At 48.8% G+C, this 19,322-nt stretch overlaps 1 protein-coding gene across 1 annotated transcript in view; it reads right to left on the bottom strand.

The window, feature by feature from the left end:
• Positions 1-13,105, bottom strand: part of TRPC5 (transient receptor potential cation channel subfamily C member 5) — a 98,382-nt gene extending 85,277 nt beyond the window's left edge. The window contains exon 1 of the mRNA XM_040572301.1: positions 12,965-13,105. The gene's annotated coding sequence lies outside the window, so the exon portion shown is untranslated. The remainder of the gene's footprint in view (positions 1-12,964) is intronic.
• Positions 13,106-19,322: the final 6,217 nt, after the last annotated feature.

Below are 19,322 nucleotides of genomic sequence, written 5' to 3'. Positions count from 1 at the left end.
AAAATAAATAAAGTATGAAATTTTTACGCCGATAAACCAATGCCAAATTCCTTGCAACATACCAAGGTTACACGTTTCCTAAGCCCTGTGTCCTGAGATGCCACGATAGGCCAGAATCGTTTTGTTTAACGTTACGGTATGTCTAGCCTGGGCATCCTTCCTCAGCTTCTTCAGTCCCTGTTCCTGAGATTTTTATCCCTTGCCCACCAAATACGTTTGCAAAGCACAGCTCTCGGGTGGGAAGCCAGACTGAGCGCTGATTTTCCTATGCCCTCCAGCACTCCGAGGAGCTCTTGCGTTCTCTTTTTTAGCTGGATTTTGCTGTCAGTGAGGAGTTCTTTCCAATTTTGTCTAAAGTGCTTGAGGCCAGTTACTCGCTATTTGCTTTCTTGTTTGTGTACCTTTGGCCCAGCAGGTCTGGCTCCTTCCTTCCAGGCTTATTTTCCGAGCTCAGAATGAATTCTGCTGAGAACACCGTAGCGTAGACCTTACCACCAGCAAGCAAGCACCTCTGAGAACCGCGGCCAGTGTCTCCAGACAGAACAGATGCCTGCAGAAACCGAGCCAAATGGCCTTTCAAGCACAGAAAACGGTCCCTGTACAGCTCCGAGGGCAAGAACGCTTCTTGGTGAGCTTTTCTCCTCACGAGGGGGATGTTTCAGCTGGAGGGAGAACTGGTGCATCTCTTATACATCTGCTTGATCCCGTCCACCCAGGGATTCTCCTGTCTCCCGAAAGACGTGCTCAGATTCTTCTGGGGTTAACGCACTCCACGTCGGCTCAGTAAGTGTCCCCTCCTATGAAAACAAGCCGTTCTGGGGTTCTTAGAAATGAGCTGCCTGCATACACAGACTGTTTCTTCCCTTCTGGTTGCCCCTGTATTTCCACAGGAAGGACAAAGGAAGGGGTTGTGAGCCCTGGGCTCTACTCGACCATCACGGTGACTGCAGCTCCTCCCTCTGCCCTGTTTGTGCTCCAAAAATAAAATAATTCAAAGCACCGCTCGTTGCTGTCCCCAGCACAAAGCCGCGCTTTGCTCCCTTTGCCCCCACGATCCCTACTCGCCTCCCTGCCCGTACACTCCTGTACCTTTCCCCAAGGCCAGGCCTTGAGACTCCGTTTTTTTTGTTTGTTTGTTTTTTAATGGAGCCTGCAATTTGGAGGGATTCCAAGTTGCAGATGATTTTCTACCCCTTCTTCTTCCTTCTAGTCCGCTGGATTTTCTTTCATCCCCGAGGTGTCACAGAACAGTCCACTCTCACTCAGTCACAAATGACTTATTTTCCTGGGCAAAATCAAATGTTTTACTAAAGGCATATCTGGGCCTTGACGTCGTGTTTTTTTTGTTGTTGTTTTCTGTGAGGATTATTGCCCAGCTTCCCTTTACCTGTGCTTTGAGTTGCTAGTGCAACACCCTCTGAAGCCACCAAACCTGCCCCAAGTGTCCTGCTAACACTCACCCCAGCCCCAATCCCTGCTGATTTTACCCAGATACCTTGCACTGCCATCAGGAGGAGCGACAGCAGCGAGTGGTCTGGGTGGAAGAAGCTGGATTCCTCCGGAAATTCCCCTGCATCTCAGGCAGGCTAAGCTGCTGAGTCTCCTCATAGATCCTTAGCAGGATGGCCCAGGCTACCCAGTGCCTATCGCTGGCTGTACCGCTTCCAAAAACGCTGCTTGGCTGACATTTCAGGTTGAAAAAGTCAATTGCTATCCATATGTTTCTCCACTTGCGCTCTGGACTTCAACTTTCTCTAAAAGAAAAGGCAGGGCGATGACAGCCCTAGGGATGCTGCCTCCCTGTTGGGGATGCTACAGTTCAAGCTGCCCCAAAACAAGCTCCAACGCTGCACCAGGTAACGCCACACGCAGGCAGTGAGTTGAAAACTGGCACGAAACGTTCAGCATACTGCAAATACGCCCTCCTTAAAGCCTGAAAAAGGTGAAAGCACTCCAACAAACAAACACCATCTCCCCCTAGGGAAAAAGCCAAGATCACACACTCCGGTTTATGTAGTATTTGACACAAGCTATGCTCCCAAACCCACTGCACCAGCAGCAAGCCAGGCAGCCTCCTAAATCCATTACTGACAAGGAAGCTGTTTGTTTGTCATCTCGAGGCTGAACAGCAATGACATTTCTGTTGCAGTGCAGTAAAAGGTTAGCACTTGCATAAGCTGACAAATGCGAAGTCAAGGTGACTCTACTTTATGTATTACATTAGCATAGGACTGCAAATCCTTAGGGTGCACGGGGAAGTCTAAGTAAGCAATATAAGCAACTGCAACACTGCGACCGAAAACGTCCCAGCGAAAATACTCCCCTTGGGAAAAATCACACATAAAATGCGGGACAAAACCTCATGGCCTGCCAGCAGCCTGCTAGCATCAGTGCAAAGACAACAAACCAGTGTTAAGGTACAGCAGATGAATATAGATTATTAATACCATAGAAATGGTATCTCCTCCGTTATTACTTTTCATTAAGTTGAACAAAAAGACCCAAGTTCTGGAAGCAGCGTCGCATTGTAGCTGCTGCGTGACTGGCTGAATAAATGTGGTTTAACGGAATGCCTTTTTGATATTGGGCTATAACAAAGTACTGCAAGAAAGTGAGAAGCTGATAGCTGGCTTTGAGATTTCAAGTAACCTTCTCCTAATTAACAGTCTGTGTATACATATATATATCATCCTAGAGCAGCGAAACACTTAGAGCTCTCCCGTCTTTTAACTTCCCTTTCTTTTCCCCTTTCTGGTGTTAGTTATTCATTTACTATGCTCTTTCTTCACATTACTTCAGCCAACGCAGGGCTAAATTGTTTCAAATGCCTCTTACGCACTCTGGATCTCATTCTGCTTATGCAGATTCACTTGCCTTGCTGATTTCAGTGACATAATTCCTAATCGCACAAGTAAAACCGAGAAGAAAAGCCACTGTTCTGGACTCCTTCCTGCTCCGTTACACTGGGCCGATGCCATTGACTAGACTCACCAAATTAAAGCTCTCCTCTAACTCAGCAGGGAAGGTGCTGCAAAGCTTTGGTAGCACATCAAAGTATCTCCACACTTTGCTTCTTGTTTCATGTACCACCGGCGTCGTCTGTCACATGCTGTTATATAACTTCTTCAGCTCCCAGCCCCAAAGCCTGCTACGTTTTGAGTCAGTCTATTGTCACTCTCACTTCTGGGCTCAGCAACCCCCGAAAAAAAAGCAAGAGAAGAGAACAAGCGCCAGCTGAGGAGTACGTCTCTACGCATATGTCACCGGCACCCTGCTGGGCTTGGATGTGTGCAGCTTTAGGACCACAAAAGGCACAAGTCTGCAGCACAGTCTCCTGGCACGTTACATACGTGTGTCCAGAAATAGGGTGTGTTGGTGACAGGAAGCGTTGGAGGGTGCTCTGCCAACACTGACCCTACCCAGGAGGGTGAAGAAGGCTGTTCAGGCCATGCTGTATATCCCTGGGCTGTAATAAATACAAACAGGATTCTGTAAGCAACCTAATGGCATCAAGTTCTAGCATCTCCTACAGGCTAAGTCTATGCTGTTCTGTCTCATAAGGTTTGAGCAGCTGCCCAGACATGAAAGGCACTGCAAGCAGTGCTACAAATACACACTGGGCTGGTGTAACATGAACAGATGACGGGGTTCCCACCAGAACAGTCCCTTTCTTTGTAGAACTCACCACTTCCCACAGACTCATGCAAAGTGCAGTCTTTCTCCAGACATTTGTGAGAACGGAGATGGTCAAATTAAAAATCTTTTGGTTTTCAAACCCCTCCCGGTGCCTCCAGCATCCCCGGTGCACAGAGGCAGCCCGTGCAGGCAGGAAGCACTCTGCAGCCTGCGGAGGCTGTTTCCAGGGTTCATTTTTCAGGCACAAGAGGTTCTGCTTAGGCCCCACCTGATGCTCTTGCTAATGATAATTGATCCATATGGATTCAGCAGGAGTGTTGGATGAAGAACAGTAGATGAGGCCTCTGGATCCAAACCAAGATAAAAAATGAATGAATTTAAATGAGAAAAGAGTAGGTCTACTTATGTGTTGGTTGATTTGGAAACAAACCAGTACTTTCGAATATCATCAGTTTCCCATGATATTTATAAAAGATCTTTCCTATAAAAGGCTTTACTTCCACTGAAGAGAAGACCTGCTGATATTATTTTCGCTTTCCATACTTACAGATTAGAATTCAGAGCCATTTACCCCTGCTTTGGGCTGACCTTAGCAGCAATAAGACTATAATAAGACTAATCTATGTAACGGAGAAAAAAGCCTGGCCCCCAGCTTGATCCATTCCACACCAGTCAGCAAGACAAAGGTGGAGAGCTTCTTCTCCAAACTCTCTTGCTCGAATTCTCCATCTAAGAGGGCTTTGTAACCACCTCGTTAACATCCTACTGCGTGTTCCTACCTTCCCAGCTGCCAGTCCCGTTTCAGCTCTGGACACACGTTGAATATTGAGTTTAAGCTGTTCATACCACCACGATGCAGGCACAAACAACTGCATGGCTGCCGAGGGTCTTTGTGGGAAGCGGGCTGAGCTTTGTGCTTCCCCTCTGAAGTTGGCATTCTTTACGACTTGAGTCCCCGCTCAGCACTCAAAGGCGTGCTGTATATGTTGGGGCTATAAAAGATGATTAAAACGGGAATCCATCCATTACAAAATCTATGCAGCGTGTTGGTTTTTCCCTCGTGTAACCACACTAGTGGTAGCAAACTGTGCTTTTGCTTCTGAATTAATAAACCGAGCTCAGTGACAGCTTTGTGTGGCGCAGCATCAAGAAACCAAAAAGATGCAGCTTCTGGATCTTGCATGACCATGGGTGCTGCTGAGCTTCAGTTTCTGTGGCTGTGGCGACACTGCTGCTGATCTCCCCTAACCCTGTGCCAAGAGCCTCAACCCATAAAGCAGATTTAGATTTAAACAGCAACTGTGATACGGGCACAGTGTTAACTCAATTTAACACGCTTTAGGTTTTAAAGGAACGAACACAAACTAAAAGCCTAATTTCATTTCCATTGAACTCTGCATTCCCTTCATAACTCTTCAACATTTAAGCACAGGAGCATGCTACAGCCCAGCCCGCATGGCTCTGTACCAGCACACCGTACGCCTCGGCGTGTACCCACTCACACCCGGCTTCCACCCAAAAAGGGAGGAACGCCACGCTCCCTTTGCAGCACTACTGCCGGGTGTTTGAGCCCCACGATGTGGCTGTTGTGATCTGCAGCTGGATCAAGAACAGCCACATCCTGGGGCTGCCCAAATTTTTCCTCCAGGCACCCACAGAAAGCAAGAGACCAGTCTGCAAGCCACTGCTGCTAAAAATGTGCGTGGGGGCCAGGAACACAGGACCCATTTGTGGAGACGGGATCAGATTCTGAACTATCCATAAAAGACAACCACAAAATCCATCTAATAATGTACTTGCCGTGAACCACCTGATGGCAGCGGAGATCTGAGAGGTGTCTGTGGTCTTATCCTGGTTCAAATGTAGGAACCATCAGGCTCAGGATCCTCTGACAGCACCACAGCCCTGCAGCTTTGAGGGCTAAAGGACTTCAGCCGAGCAGAATAACCAGACGAAGGACTCTAAAGGAGCACTGCCACGAAAGGGGCAATGTCGCAGGACTGCAGGAATCACACGGCTGTGACAATGTCTGGAGGAACAACTCGGATCCCTCCGCGCCGGCCTGTCGCAGTGCAAAGCCAAGCTTTTACCCAGCCACCTGCAGCTCCATATCCCCTGAGGGCAGAGCCAGGGACCAGCCTGGACCCTCGTGCTGTGTCACCCCCTGTCTGGGAGGGACAGAAGATACTCTGAAGAGGTCACCTTCTCCGGCTGCCGGCCACGCTGGTGAAGGCAGATGTCCCTGCTCCGTGTACGCGCCTCCGGTCATGGAGGGGAAGCTCTGAATTCAAAAGCAAGGACAAAAAGAAATGCTCTGATCCCGAAAAAGCAAAGAGAACAGCCCCAAACTGGCCCACCCTGCACAGGTCAGTGTCACAGGGGAAGGAGCTTTGTTTCCAGGTGATTTTTGTAAGAGGAAAAGATGAATCCGAGCGTGGACGGGAAGGTCACAGCAGCCCTACTGCTGCTTTACATCCCAAATACTTCACACTGAACTCTGGCGCCATCAGCTATCTTAAAAAAGAACGAAAACAAGCCGTTCAGAGGACATCTGAAATAAAACATTGTCTGAGCGGGGACCAAACAGAGTTAATAGCTCTGACAAATCCCCCCTTTCTGTCATATACGACCTAGCAGACTTCAGGCCAGGCCCACCCTTGTCTCAGTGGCCTGAATCCCAGCCTCTCCTTTTCTTTCCCCAGCTCTCTGATGAGGGATTTAAATACCAGGGTCTTGGCTTCTCTACACGTTCAGTTCTATGCAGATAATTACATACTTTCCAGGCTTGATGTCTGTTACGTTTGCAGGCTGAACAGGAGTGAGATTTTTGGAATCTGTAAGGTTTTAGAAGGAAGAAACCCCCCATTTTGTTCCATTCGCAAGCACATGCAAACCTCTGGCAGCATCAGAAGATAACCCAAAAAGATCTGCCAGTACACCTACTACCTGACCCACTCCACGGAGCTCTGGTCAGTGCAGATGAACTATTTTTGGCTGGAGATCGGGCACAAAGCCTTGCAAGGAGAGCTGGAAGACTTTCTAAAACACATCTTCCTCTCCCACCTTGTAGCACCCTACCTACATGACTTTCAGCCAAGCCACTCTTCGGCTTCTCTCTCTTCCAAAACTATCTGAGACGCCCAGGGGTTCATGTGGCTTCTGTGGACAGCAACGGGTTTATTTTTAGGAGGGGTGCCCACCCTCCCTCCTTCCATTTTGTGCCAATAGCTGCTGTGATGGCTTGTTGACTGCTGATATTCATACCCATGTCTCTGACAGGCAAGGCGCCCACTCACCAGCTGCTCAGCCTGTTTGATTAGGTTACCGACAGGGTGCAGGGAAAACTGCAGGAGATGCTGTGGAAGCGAAGCCATTTTGGGCATGCAAAACCACAACACCTCGCTCCTGCCATCGAGCCTTCGGGTGACCTTAGTAGCACGCACACTGGCATCGGTCCCTGCCCACGGTGGAGAAATAAGGAGAGCTGGAGAGTCATCACCTCAAACTTGCCTTCAGGATCGATCCCACAGACGAAACCCACAGACGAGTGTCAGAACATTTGCCCTAACACTATAAACACACAGCTCCAGGCTGGAATTCCACTCTGCCTTTCAACAAAGATGTGCACTTGAAGGCAAACACTTGTTTCAGACCTCGAGGCGGAGCAGCCTGAAGCCCTTTTCCCAGCCATCCAGCAATCCTCTGCTCCGGGCCCGTGCTGTGCCCCGGTATCTCCAGCACAGAGCAGGGACTCGGTGTCTGTCAGGACAGTGACGTGGCCGCGTTGTGTCCATCTCCCGTTGTGCATCTGGCTGAGAGCAGGAGCTGGCAGTGGGCTGGGGCCTCACGGGAGCTGCTCTCCCCACCGAGGAACCCGCTGGGGAATGGGGCAGCCCTGTTCTCTCTTGCAGAGCAGCTGGGCATGGCGAGCTCCCAGTTTGGCCCTCGGGACTATCCCAAAAGGGAGGTGAGTCTTTGCCTTCTTGCTGAAGAAAAAGGGTATTGCAGGAGAAGCAGACTTGGGAAGATTTTTAGGATTCTCCAGAGTCTCTATATACTTTTCACAAACGAGGATTCCCTGATGGTCTCACACAGGAAAGAAAGATCTGGGTAAAGGATTTTCACCATAGCCCTAAATACACTGCAGGGACTTAGCACCTTGTGCTCACAGATTCTCTGTGCTCTCCTGCCCTCTTCCTCCTCCCCAGATCAGGCCCTACTTTCCTCACCAATGTACTCGTTCCTCTCCTGTTAAAAAACCCCTCTGATGCAGCAGATGCTTCTCGTTGAAGCAGCCTGTGCCATGGGGACCTGCCTCACAGCCCCATTTGTGCAGTGCCCACATCCCTGCAGCTGACCTGATCTTCTAGGGGAACGGCGTGAAGGGTCCGCGAGGAGGAGCTGATGTCCTGGGAATCTTTATTCCTCTCGTTCCCAATACGAATAATGATTTTAGGGCATTAGGGAAATTTTACAAACCTGGAGGTCTCCCCACCTGGAAACTTTCAAGTACTCCAGTACACATTACAGATACTTCCATTAACTGCAGCTCCAGGCTAAGGAAGAGATCAGCACCTCCATTTCACAGCACAGAACAAGCCAGACTGAGCAGGACACAAAGACTGAATGAGAAAATAGAATTATTTCATACTCTCGTCCCAAACAGAGCCCTGAGCCCCAAGCGGCTTTGTACTCTGCCAGTACGGCTTCACAATGAAATTCTAGCAGCTTCCTACGTTAATCCATTAATACCTGTGAGAGCAAGCTGAAATCTCCACTCTGGCCATCCTTCTGGTACCAAAATGCCCAATAAACACTATTTCATCAGCTCTGCTTCCTCCCTGTTTTATTGAGAAGAAAGTGCATTGCTGTGTTTTAGCGAGCTACGTGTGTCAGTGCCAGGAGAACAGGGGCACACATCAGCCCCGTGGTCCTTTCATCCTTGGATGCTCTCTCTGGTGGTGGAAAGCAGTTTGTGCCCGCTGCGTCCTCCGTAGCTCTTCCCTCCGTGCCTCCGACGAGTCGCAGTGCAGGCAGCCAGAGGTTACCCCCAGCCTGCCGTGCCTCCTCCGTCCACCCCCTGCTCCTTGTGAACTTGTCTCATCTTTTTCAACCTGCTTACGCTTTCGCCCTCCGCAGCATCCTGTGGTAATGCACGCTACAATTTAATTAGTGGGCATGATGGGAAACATAACCCATCCTGTTCGGGTGCTGAAGTCAGTGTTTCCCAAACAGTGGGTCAGCTTTCTTGCTACGGGTGCAAACGGGCTGCAGGACACATGAAAGGGGCCAGGAAATGGCTTCAGTTCTGGCTGGAACACGTTCACTGCGCATGAAGAGAGGGAGAGACTGAGTGGAGGGAGAAGGGAATCAGGACAAAATAGCTTCCTGGCTTGAATCCAGAGACTGCGCCGAGAATAAATAATAACACACGTCCAACTATCTAACAGAAACACCCATAATTCCTACCAGCAAAAATTTGATCTGGGAGCCTTGTCACTCGGTCCTGCTGCCTAAAGTCAAGTTTCCCATTGTGGCCGCTGTGACCAGTGCCATGTAAAACCAGATGTACTCTAAAGAAAAAAAGAAGATGGAGAAAGGAGGACTGAGGTCTGCTACGCAGACACAGAAATACACCTTGTCCCTCCAGCTCCTCCCCTTCACAGCCATCATCTTTCAGAAAACACTGCAAGAGATGCCATTCCTCCAGCTACGCTTCACCCTGAAGACTCCTCACTGCTCTCTGAGGCAGGCCTGTACCTCGGGAAGAGCACAGGTTTTACCTGGAACAACCGCACACGGCAACACAGCATCCTCTCTGTGAGATGATGGCAGAAGTGCCCAAAGCAGGAGGCAGAGCTCTGGAGCACTGATCCTCAAGCAGAAGGGGACCAGCCCCGGTTCTCCTCATTTCACCCCTGGATGCCAGCACATTTCGCGCTTCCCCACGAGCATTAACCTGACTTACCCTGAAAACACACTGAAGCGTAACAGCTCAGGCAGCTGAGAGGGATAAAAATCCTACCCCAGCTTTCCAGTGCCTACAGTCTTCTCCCCCAGCGGCAGCTCCCTCTGCCCACAACTCCTACCTGCGGTACCACTCTCCCCTGGGCATTCAGAGGAGGACCTGGCTGGCAAGATGCTCTGTCGAACTGATTTGTGCCTGCGGGTCATCTCCCTCGGCAGGGAAGACAAACGAGAATAGCCTTTGCCGTGCTCCGATTTTGTTCTGGGGACTCACCTAGTTACAAAGAAACCTAAAGTTGATTTAAAGCTGGTACTTCTTAATCTGAACCACAAGCTGCGTCTGGATCCTTCTGTGGTTACCCACAACATTATTACCCAGCCTTTGGGGTTCAGAAACTTCCAGGAACCACTCGTTTGCTTGTGTTTTTCCCAAACTGGATGTTGTGGAGTCTGCCAATCTGTGTGTGGTGGCATCCTCCCCCTCTGAGAGGCAGTGTTTGTGGCTCCCTGCTCTCGTGAAGGCCATGTAAGTGTGCCCATTGCTCAGCTTTGTGCCAGACTTATCAGCCCAACCAAACAGCTGGTAACCTCTGCGTGGCTCTAACAGTTGCACTCACTTCCTACAGGTTCCTCTCATTACCGAAGGTCAAAAAAAATAAATAAAAAGACTGCTGCACATCCAGTCCTGAATTTTTGACAGCTGAATCCTGCTGAACTTGGTGGTCCTTGCTGAGCGCGTCTCGATAAATGTCTCATCCTTGAGGCTGGCTTTTCTCTGCTCTTCCATGTTTCCCTTTCTCTCTCTCTCTAGCCAGAAATGATTTACATGTTTGTTTACTCCGAGCTACATTCATCTGAGTCATTCAGGAACCCTCTCCCCACAATCGTATTACAGCAAATTTTGAATTGGAGGCTCTATAAGAGAACATTACACTGCTCCAAATACGAGAACAGGGAGCTAAATCCTGGGTCATGTTCTGCCACCAGGCTTCAGGAAGAACTCACCTTTGTGACAAACACTTAAAAAGTCAACAGATTACAATCCCCTGTGTTCTACGTTACTTTATAAAAAAGGAGAAACTCCAGGCGAAGATATTACTCTATATTTACACCAGTGGAACAATTAGTAGAATTTGGCTCATTTCGTATAAATTATACTACTGTACTTGTAGGAATAATCTTTTCTGTTTCAAACTAATTTTAGCCACCCTTAAGTGGTGATTATCAAGCTCTTCCATCTGTTGTAGGAAAAAATTATTTGCACATAGCTTTTGCGATTTTTTTTCCTCTGAGGTATGTTTTCAAGAACGACATCCCTCAAAAAAACAGACTAATCATATTATTAGGAAGACTCATAACTCAGCTGACAGTGCCTTGTCTATTAAAACCACAACATGAAAAGACCTCAGAATCGACATTCTAAGAATTTTTTAAGGTTGCCTGAAAATAAATCTTTGCAAAAAGCAAACTAGTCAAAGAATTTTGCATTACCTCAAACGCAATTCTGATTAGAAGCTACTCAGGGACCCTACAAAAATGGAAGGTGATTAAGAAAAATAAGAATGCCTTTTAAAAAACATGTTACAAAAACAATGAGATTTCAGCATGCTCAAGCGAAAGCAATGCACCTCAAATGATACGGAATTCTCTCAAAATCCCAGTAACAAGAAATTCTGTTAATGTTCTATATGCTTGCAAGACAAATTAAAACTGATCAGAGATCAGCTTTAAACTCAAGTCCTTTTCCATCTAGTTTCTTTTCACAGCTTAAAAAAAAAAAAGCCAGTACCTGGCCTTTTTTTCTTTCGTTTTGTTTTGTTTAAATGCTAGAAATGTGCCCTGTAGTAGACCCTGAGACACAGTTCTTGCCTCGGAAGACTTGCCCTTAGCTGACAGTGTAGAGATCATTGCAATCTCTCAGGATAAAAGTACAGCCAAATGCAAGAGCAATGCCCCACCACGGAGACCAGAGGCTCACGCTGGGCCAGCTGATGTCGTGGTCAGGGTGAGCTCTTTCATGTCTTGCAGCTTCAGCAGTCTAAAACTGAAGCATTTCTTCAGCTGATAATGACCACCAAGTTACATGCAGAGAAACCGGGGGGGCAAATATTCACGGCCCAAACAAAGAGTGACGCCTCTGGTGACACCCAAGGGTGATATCTTTAATTTTTTTTCTTGAGAAAGGATACTAGATTTCTTTACAGGGGATTAATACTTCAGTCTGCTTTGGAGCTGTCTGAAAATGTATTTGGCCACATAGGTTCAATAAACTGCCTAAGGATCCTGCTCTAACTTCTGAAAAGCGTTTTTGAAATAGTAATGCTGTAGTAATTTGCATTTACACAGTACCTCCTGGCTGAAAAGTGTTTCCATGGGCTTCCGAGCAGCTTCGCAGCCCTGAGAAGCAGCAACAGAGGACAGGCCGTTATTTTACGGAGAAAGCAAGCAACACCAAGAAGCTTCGGAGACTTGCCCAGGATCAGCCAGGATGCCCACAGAACAAGAAAACAACACTCCTCGGGTTTACAGGCACAGGCAGGCACTGTCACCACCTGACCACCCTCCTTCCCCAAACCTTCCCTTCATCTCTCTGCACCGGGCGCCGCGTTGCATAAGCCTGCTTGCAAGGAGGTGCACCTCACACCAAACTTAGGGTTCGCCTCTGCCCAGCCAGCTGCCGGGCAAAGCATTTTTACTGTACCACAGGAAAGTTGCGAGGAGGAGATCTGCTGGAAGTTGCCGGCTAGGAAACGCGAGGCTTCATACGTGCCCGTTCAACCATGTTACTTAAAGGACGTGGAGTTTAATGGCAGCCTGGCGTATTACCATATTCATAACCATGACTAACAAACCCGTTGTCAGAGCCACCAAAAATATCACACCAGCAGAATGTTTTTATACCAAAGAGACCACTGAAGTCACAGCTCCGTAGTAAACAAATGAACTTAGGAGGAGTCTGAAAATCAGCACTGTTTTTTTCTTTAAGGATAGGGAATTTAATATCAACTATACCAGACACCTGACGGGCTGCAGACTGAGGGGATAGCAAACGAGGTACATATTTTATGGCAGCACGGCAGCAGGTGACAAGACACCTCACGACCCCCGAGGTTTCAGGCCGGCAGGTCAGCCCGATGTCTCGCAATTAAGATGGAGGACACCCCAATTAATGAATTAATTTAATTAATCAATAAACTCGCAGGGTCCCTGCTGTGCCGGCTGCTGCAGGGTGGCCAAAACCCCAGGGGGGGGACCCGGACAGGTGGCTCCGTGGCCGCAAGTTCGGGCGGAGCAGCCCCCGGAGGGGGCACCCAGCCACCCACCCTCACCTCCTCCTACCGCACCCCGGGGTGCCGCTCACCTCCGCGCCGCTCCGTCAGGCTCTACATGCCGGGACGCCCTTGGGCCGCCCCGAGCCGCTCGTTCGTAATCCGCTCGGCGCCGAGAGCCGCGGGGGCGGCAGCCCCCATGGCCGCCCCCCTGCCCAGCCGGGCTCGCTACGCCGCTGGCCGCGGCGCGGAGCCGCGGGGCCGCCGGCAGGCAGGGCACGGAGGGCGCGGCATCGCCCCGGCGGCGGGGAGGAGGGAGGCGCCGGGCAGGGCTCCGACCCTCCTCCCCGAAATGAAAGCCCCGGGTGCCCGCGGTGCTCCCCGCCGCCCCTCGGCGGGCCGGAGCGGGAGCAGGAGCGAGCGCGGGCACACGCAGCGCCCCTCGCACTCGCCGGCGGGCACACACCGCCCCTCGCACGCCGAGACACCCGCCCCTCACACACGCACACGCGGGCACACCCGTCCGCCGCCATCCCCTCGCGGCCGGCTCCTCAGGCGCCCCTCGCAGGGAGATGGTGGAGGCTGGAGCCCCGACCCGGCCCAGCAACCGTCCTTGTCCCTCCGGAATCAGGCCCGATCACCCCTGGCACAGATAAACGTGGTCGTCCGGCCCGGCCTCATCCAGCCAAAGCACAGAGTGGCTTGGGTTGGAAGGGACCTCAAGGATCACCTAGTTCCACGCCCGTGCCATGAGGGGAGGGGGGGTTGCCAAATGTTCTGTCACACTGCGGTGCACCATCATATTATAGAATTATTAAGGCTGGAAAAGCCCTCCAAGATCATCTGGTCCAACCGTGTCCCTACCACCAATGTCACACACTAAACCATGTCCCTAAGCACCACGTCCAACCTTTCCTTGAATGCCCCCGGGAACAGTGACGCCACCACTTCCCTGGGCAACCCATTCCAATGCTTGGCTGCTCTTTCTGAGGAGAAATGTCTCCTCATTTCCCACCTAAACCTCCCCTGGTGCAACTTGAGGCCATTCCCTCTAGTCCAATCACTGTGAAAAGAGGCCAACCCCCAGCTTCCCAACAGCTTCCTTTCAGGTAGTTGTAGAGAGCAATAAGGTCTCCATCGAGCCTCCTCTTCTCCAACCTCGGTTCCCTCAGCCGCTCCTCACAGGACTTGTGTTCCAGGCCCCTCACCAGCATGACACCCAGTTATCACCATCTCTCAGCTTGAACTTCCCAGCCATCCCAGGGCTGGGGGTACATACCTCCTCCTTGTTTCCCAGATATTGTGACATACAAGTGTCTAATTCTACCAGACAATGGGGAAAATCTTACTGCTCACTGACTGACAGACTGAGTCCAGTGAAATCCCGTTTTCACCATTTCCATGTCCAGAAACGCTTTCCTCATGTCATCCTGGCGGTATGCATATGGGAGCATGTTGATGTTATTCCACTGATCTCTGACACAAATCCACCACAGTTCTGTCACAGGCACAAGATCCTGGCTTTTGCTTGTTTTTCCTCTGTAATCACAGTCATGGTTATGAGGAGCCTTTTTTACCTCATGCTTGAAACCAAGGCTTGACGCTCAAGAGGAGTTTTTAATTGGCCTTATAGGCCTGTCAAGCCCACATCCTGTGCCTTTCAGCGATCACAGTTATTGCCATACTCCTCTAAACTTTGCCATGGCATTATTAAAAGATAAATAATGCACACTAACACTCTGACTCAATGCTTTTTCACAGGAAAGCACTTTGCCAGCAGCAGCCTGTGCAGAGGGACCACTTTGTCTGTCAGAGGCACCCACCTGTGAGTTGAGGTGCAGCAACAGCACTGAGGACGCAGCCACGCCACCAGGCAGCACCAGGCTCCTGAGCCTGCCAGCAGCCATGCCAAGGGCATGCAGGCTATGTTACCGAGGGCATCGGCCTCATACTGCTTCCCCTGCAAAGCAGTATTAGCGTCGATTCAATATTTTATCACAGAAAATGTTTAGGAACCATTCTTGTCCTTTGAGGTACCGAGTAGCGCTGAGTAAATGATTCAGAGCAAATCATTTATTCAAAACTTCAGCCTACATTTTCTGTCAGTCCAAGAACACAAAATGATTTTCTTCCTGCTCGGATTCAGTCAGCCCGTGCTTAAGAGTTTGGTTTTAAATCCCAGGCCTCGGACGTGCAATGCGTTGCTGAACGGGTTTCGCTGTACCGTATATGTGTGTATGTGCTAACTGAGTGGGTGCACGGGCTTTGTAAATAACATCGGTGTGTCTCTTCTAACGGGATGAACTGAATTCACTGCCAGGGAATGGCCCTGAGCCCAAGGAGAGAGGCCCTCTGGCCGCCAAGATTAGGTTCCAAGATTATGGACAGAGGATAGCTTAGTGTGAAAGGAAAAAATATAGTTGTAATTATGAAGCAAAAGCCTCAGGCCACTGTATAGTGGCAGTAAGGGCTCTTCTAGCCATACCTTCTGATTTGTTTAATTAATTCCCCTTTGTATATGATCCTTAGGATTTTTTTGGCCTGCATCTCACAGCAGCCCCTGGCCCTGGGTCCTGCCCAGTCAGGGCCCACTACAAGGCAAGCAGTGCCTGGAGGGAGGAAGGGTTAATCTGTGCATGGTAGAAAGGGTGTGATGCTGCCTGGGAGACGATAGGAGAACCTGATGGAGCTCTGCATGCTCCAGACACTGGCAACTGAGGTCACTGGCAAGGAGGACAAGGCTGCAGCTGGTGCCCTGCTGGGCGGAGGGCAGCTTCACTTGAAACAGTAGTGCAATACAGCCCCCAAAATCCCAGTGTCCCAGATGTTGGGGAGGTTTGTTGGCTTTTTCATGCCTTTCGGGTAGTCTGTTCATCAAGAGAGCTTTCTCCAGCAACATTTGGACTGTGTATCATAAATAAATGTGGGTGACTAAAAAGCAGTGTAATTTTTGAAAAGTGATACTAACCCAAAATTAATTAAAAAGCTGTAACTATATTCTGCTTGGGAAGTCATTCCTCTGGAGGCACCTGAACCAAGTTAAAGCACACAGAGCCAGGTGTCAACGTATGCCCAACTCCAGCATTCTCCTCTGGCAGCGTGCAGTGGTACTGGTGTCAGTTAGAGTCAGGCCTGGTCACTCATTTACAACCAATTTTCTGTCTCACAAAAGCTGTCTGGTGCCAGTAATCTCGAGGCCAAAAACAAGGAAAGTGGGTGAGCTTGTTTGTTTATTTCCCATTTTTCTCCTATAAATTGAAATGGGACAAGTGGCCGAGCACTCAAAACAAAGAGGGAAGCAGTTATTCTTAAAAATAGAGTCTCTAGAAATTGCCTTTTATCTTGCTGGAAAAAAAAAAAAGCATATTCCTTCATCATGCAGAAAGGGAGATTTTGCATATTTTAATTAGATCAGTTGAAAGGTTGGGAAAAGAGAGAACCTGCTTAGCTGTCAAGCTTCTTAGTGAAGAAAAGTTCTCAAAGTTCAGGAACCTGGAGAGAGCTTTAAATCTCCACAGCTAAAAATAATTTGCCCCTTAAGAAAATGCCGTGGATTTTTTTTCCCTTTTTTTTTTTTTTAATATCACTGCCTTAGATGACTTCAGGTCATCAGAACATGGAAATCAAACTAGGATACTGGAAACCTTTTTCTTTTTAACTTTCTGCACTTCAAAATCTTTTTGCTGTTAACTGGGCACTGAGTAATCCCTGCGGGGCTGCCATTTTACTTGTGTTCACAAGAAGTGATGAAATACAGATTGGCATGATGCTGAGGGCTATAGCTGGTGATACAGATGTGAGCAGGAGATTTCTCTGCCTCCACTCCAGCACTTTTAGTTTTTCTCTGGATTACCTTTATTATTTTTATTATTTTGGAGTCCACCTTTTTCATTCCAGTGAATGCACGCGGAGGAAGAACTCCAGGCTGGTGTGCGGCGGGGACAGCTTGGTTCATTTTATCAGCAGAGCAGTGATTCACGTCAGGGGAAGATCATACCCCAGGATGTACACCTGCTGCCCCCACCAATCTGCACGGAAACACAAGTTTACATCCTGTTGTTGCAATATTGCTTCCATCCTGCAGTGGATGTGTTCGCCCAAGGGCACTTCATCTGAAAGCACTTGTAAAACTCATGGCTCTTTCTTCCCTTTTCCTAATACATTTTTATATACTTCACATTTTTTAAACATAAGAATATGCATTTTGGTTTGCTGCTTGCACACAGACACACCACACTGTTTGGCTGTTCCCGTCAGAACGGTTATTTGCTGGCAATGCTGACACTGAGCTGTACAGCGGGTGAAATGACCAAAATTACTCCTTAGAAAGCCAGCCTTTAAAAGAAGTCATTTCTGCTTTAACTTTTTCTCCAACCCTTCAGGACAAGCCATGCCAGCTTTGATTCCATTACACCCGTCCCCTTGTATAGCTGCACAAGTGCTGCTTGCTGCAGGAGCCAGCAGGAGCCAGATGACCACGAGCCGCAGACACACCGCCGTTTCACAGATCGCTGCTCATTAGCTTAATTTGCTCCTTGCGTGTGTGTTTGTTTTTGCCACAAGCATAGGGTGCAAGGTGTTTGCTGAGCTCTCCTGCCCCTCGCCATGCACACACAGCTCTGCGGGGCATGCCGGCTCTGGCACAGCTTCCCTGCACTCCCTGGCAGATTTTGCACCCCTCTGATATTAGCCTTTAGGATGAAAATCTGCCTGTATGCTCTCTTGCTCTGGTCTGGATATCTGCCTTTGAACCTGCTCCTTTCCTTAGTATGTCATTCTTAATTTTTTAGAAAGAAAGTTTTAAAAATTAATGATTACTCCTAAGTCAGTCACAGTTTACTTTGGATTAAGTGACTGGAACTATTTTACATTCCCACACTGCCTCGCATTATTATCATTACGTTTTGTCCTTGGCTCACAAGCTTCCTTTCTCCAGCCGCCCCGAGCAACCCTGCATTTCAAGAAAGACACTGAATCTCTAGATAGAATTGGAAACTAATTGGCAAAGTCATTTTTTTCATCCCATGCCAGCTGGGCAAAAGAGAGCACTGTCAAATGTCTGATTGAGAGGGCAGCGGGAAGGTTTGCCGGCAGCTCGACCTGCAGCTCCCTGTCCACAGCCTCAGGGAGAGCCCCGGGGGGACCCCAGAGGTGAGAAAAGAGCCAGGATTTGGGATGAGATATGAAGCTGGAAGGTGACCCATTCGGCACTGGACACTTTATGTGCATCGCTTTAGAAATAGAGGGCCCATTTGCAAAATCCACGCTTGGCTCCGGTTCAGACGCTCGGCATGTCACAGCAGAGAGTTTGTGAAGGGGATCAGCTACGGGTGGTGGCTGCCAGCTGATGTGGATTTAAGGGTTCAGCCAGCTCGCATCTTCCCAGACAATACCTCAAAATGCTGCTGAACTGCATAGCTGTGTACTGTGCCTGTCCCTATATAAATCAATCTCCGGGGAGCCTACCAGCAAATTGATGCAGCATATCCCTGTCCGTGTTTAATTAGGAATTGCATACTGGGGACACCGAATCCAGTGCCCTCTCCTTGTCAGCGCTCTGCTCGAGCTGAGTTAGAGAAAAAGGCAGGAAGCCACATTGTGGATGCAAATGGAATAAACAGCCTGGAGAGGAGGCATCTTCCAGTCTCTGCTTGCAATCGGCTTCTGTGCTGAAGCACGAGGGATTATACCCCCCAGAAAAATACAGACAGCGTCTACCTGATACAGTGGAGAAAACTCTCACTTAACAGATAAATCTCACTGTGTGCCATCTTCAGGGCTATCTATCTGCTGTGATCTCAGACCAGTTACGGACAGTGGTTTTCTTTGCCTGCCTTTGGCTGTCTTAAGGGCAGCGTCTTGCAGTTTTGATCATTGTGCTTTGTGTTCAGTTAAATCGCAAAATCAGGAAAAGCTGCAAATACAGAACATGAAGTACACGGCTCATGAATATCTATGCCTCTTCCTATCTCTTGGTCTGCGTGTTTCTCACCCAAACTGAACCCTCCCTATCCTTCCCCTCTCCCTGTCCCAGCAAGGACATGTGTTTTAATTCAGGACATTTTCTTTCCAAATCTTCAAACCTTCAGCCTTTTGAGCTGAAGCAAGACAGTGGTGGCCAAGGGCCCACCAGTACCCCAGGGCTTGATCACCTGCAGCCAGACTCTAATTTCATTTACATGCAGGCTGAGCTTAAGCAAAATACTGATTTCATTGGTGCTTCTCGAGATTTTCATTTGTGTAACAAAATTGCATGTGCTACAAATATCCAATCTTTCATCTCTTGTTTAATGGAAATAGGGCTCTTCAAGTGAGAGTAATTTTGTTCTGCTGCTAAAACTAGCTGCACTGGGGACAGTACAAGAGAGCAGAAAATATACAGTGAGAGGGAATTTACCAAATAAGAAAAAAAATCCCAATTTTCATACTTCAGACTACAAATTACTCCTT

Source organism: Cygnus olor, chromosome 13 (assembly GCF_009769625.2).
Source record: "Cygnus olor isolate bCygOlo1 chromosome 13, bCygOlo1.pri.v2, whole genome shotgun sequence".
In the NCBI taxonomy this organism is placed as follows: domain Eukaryota; kingdom Metazoa; phylum Chordata; class Aves; order Anseriformes; family Anatidae; genus Cygnus; species Cygnus olor.
Note: the sequence above shows the minus strand (reverse complement) of the source record. Positions and strands in the feature narration are given on the sequence as shown.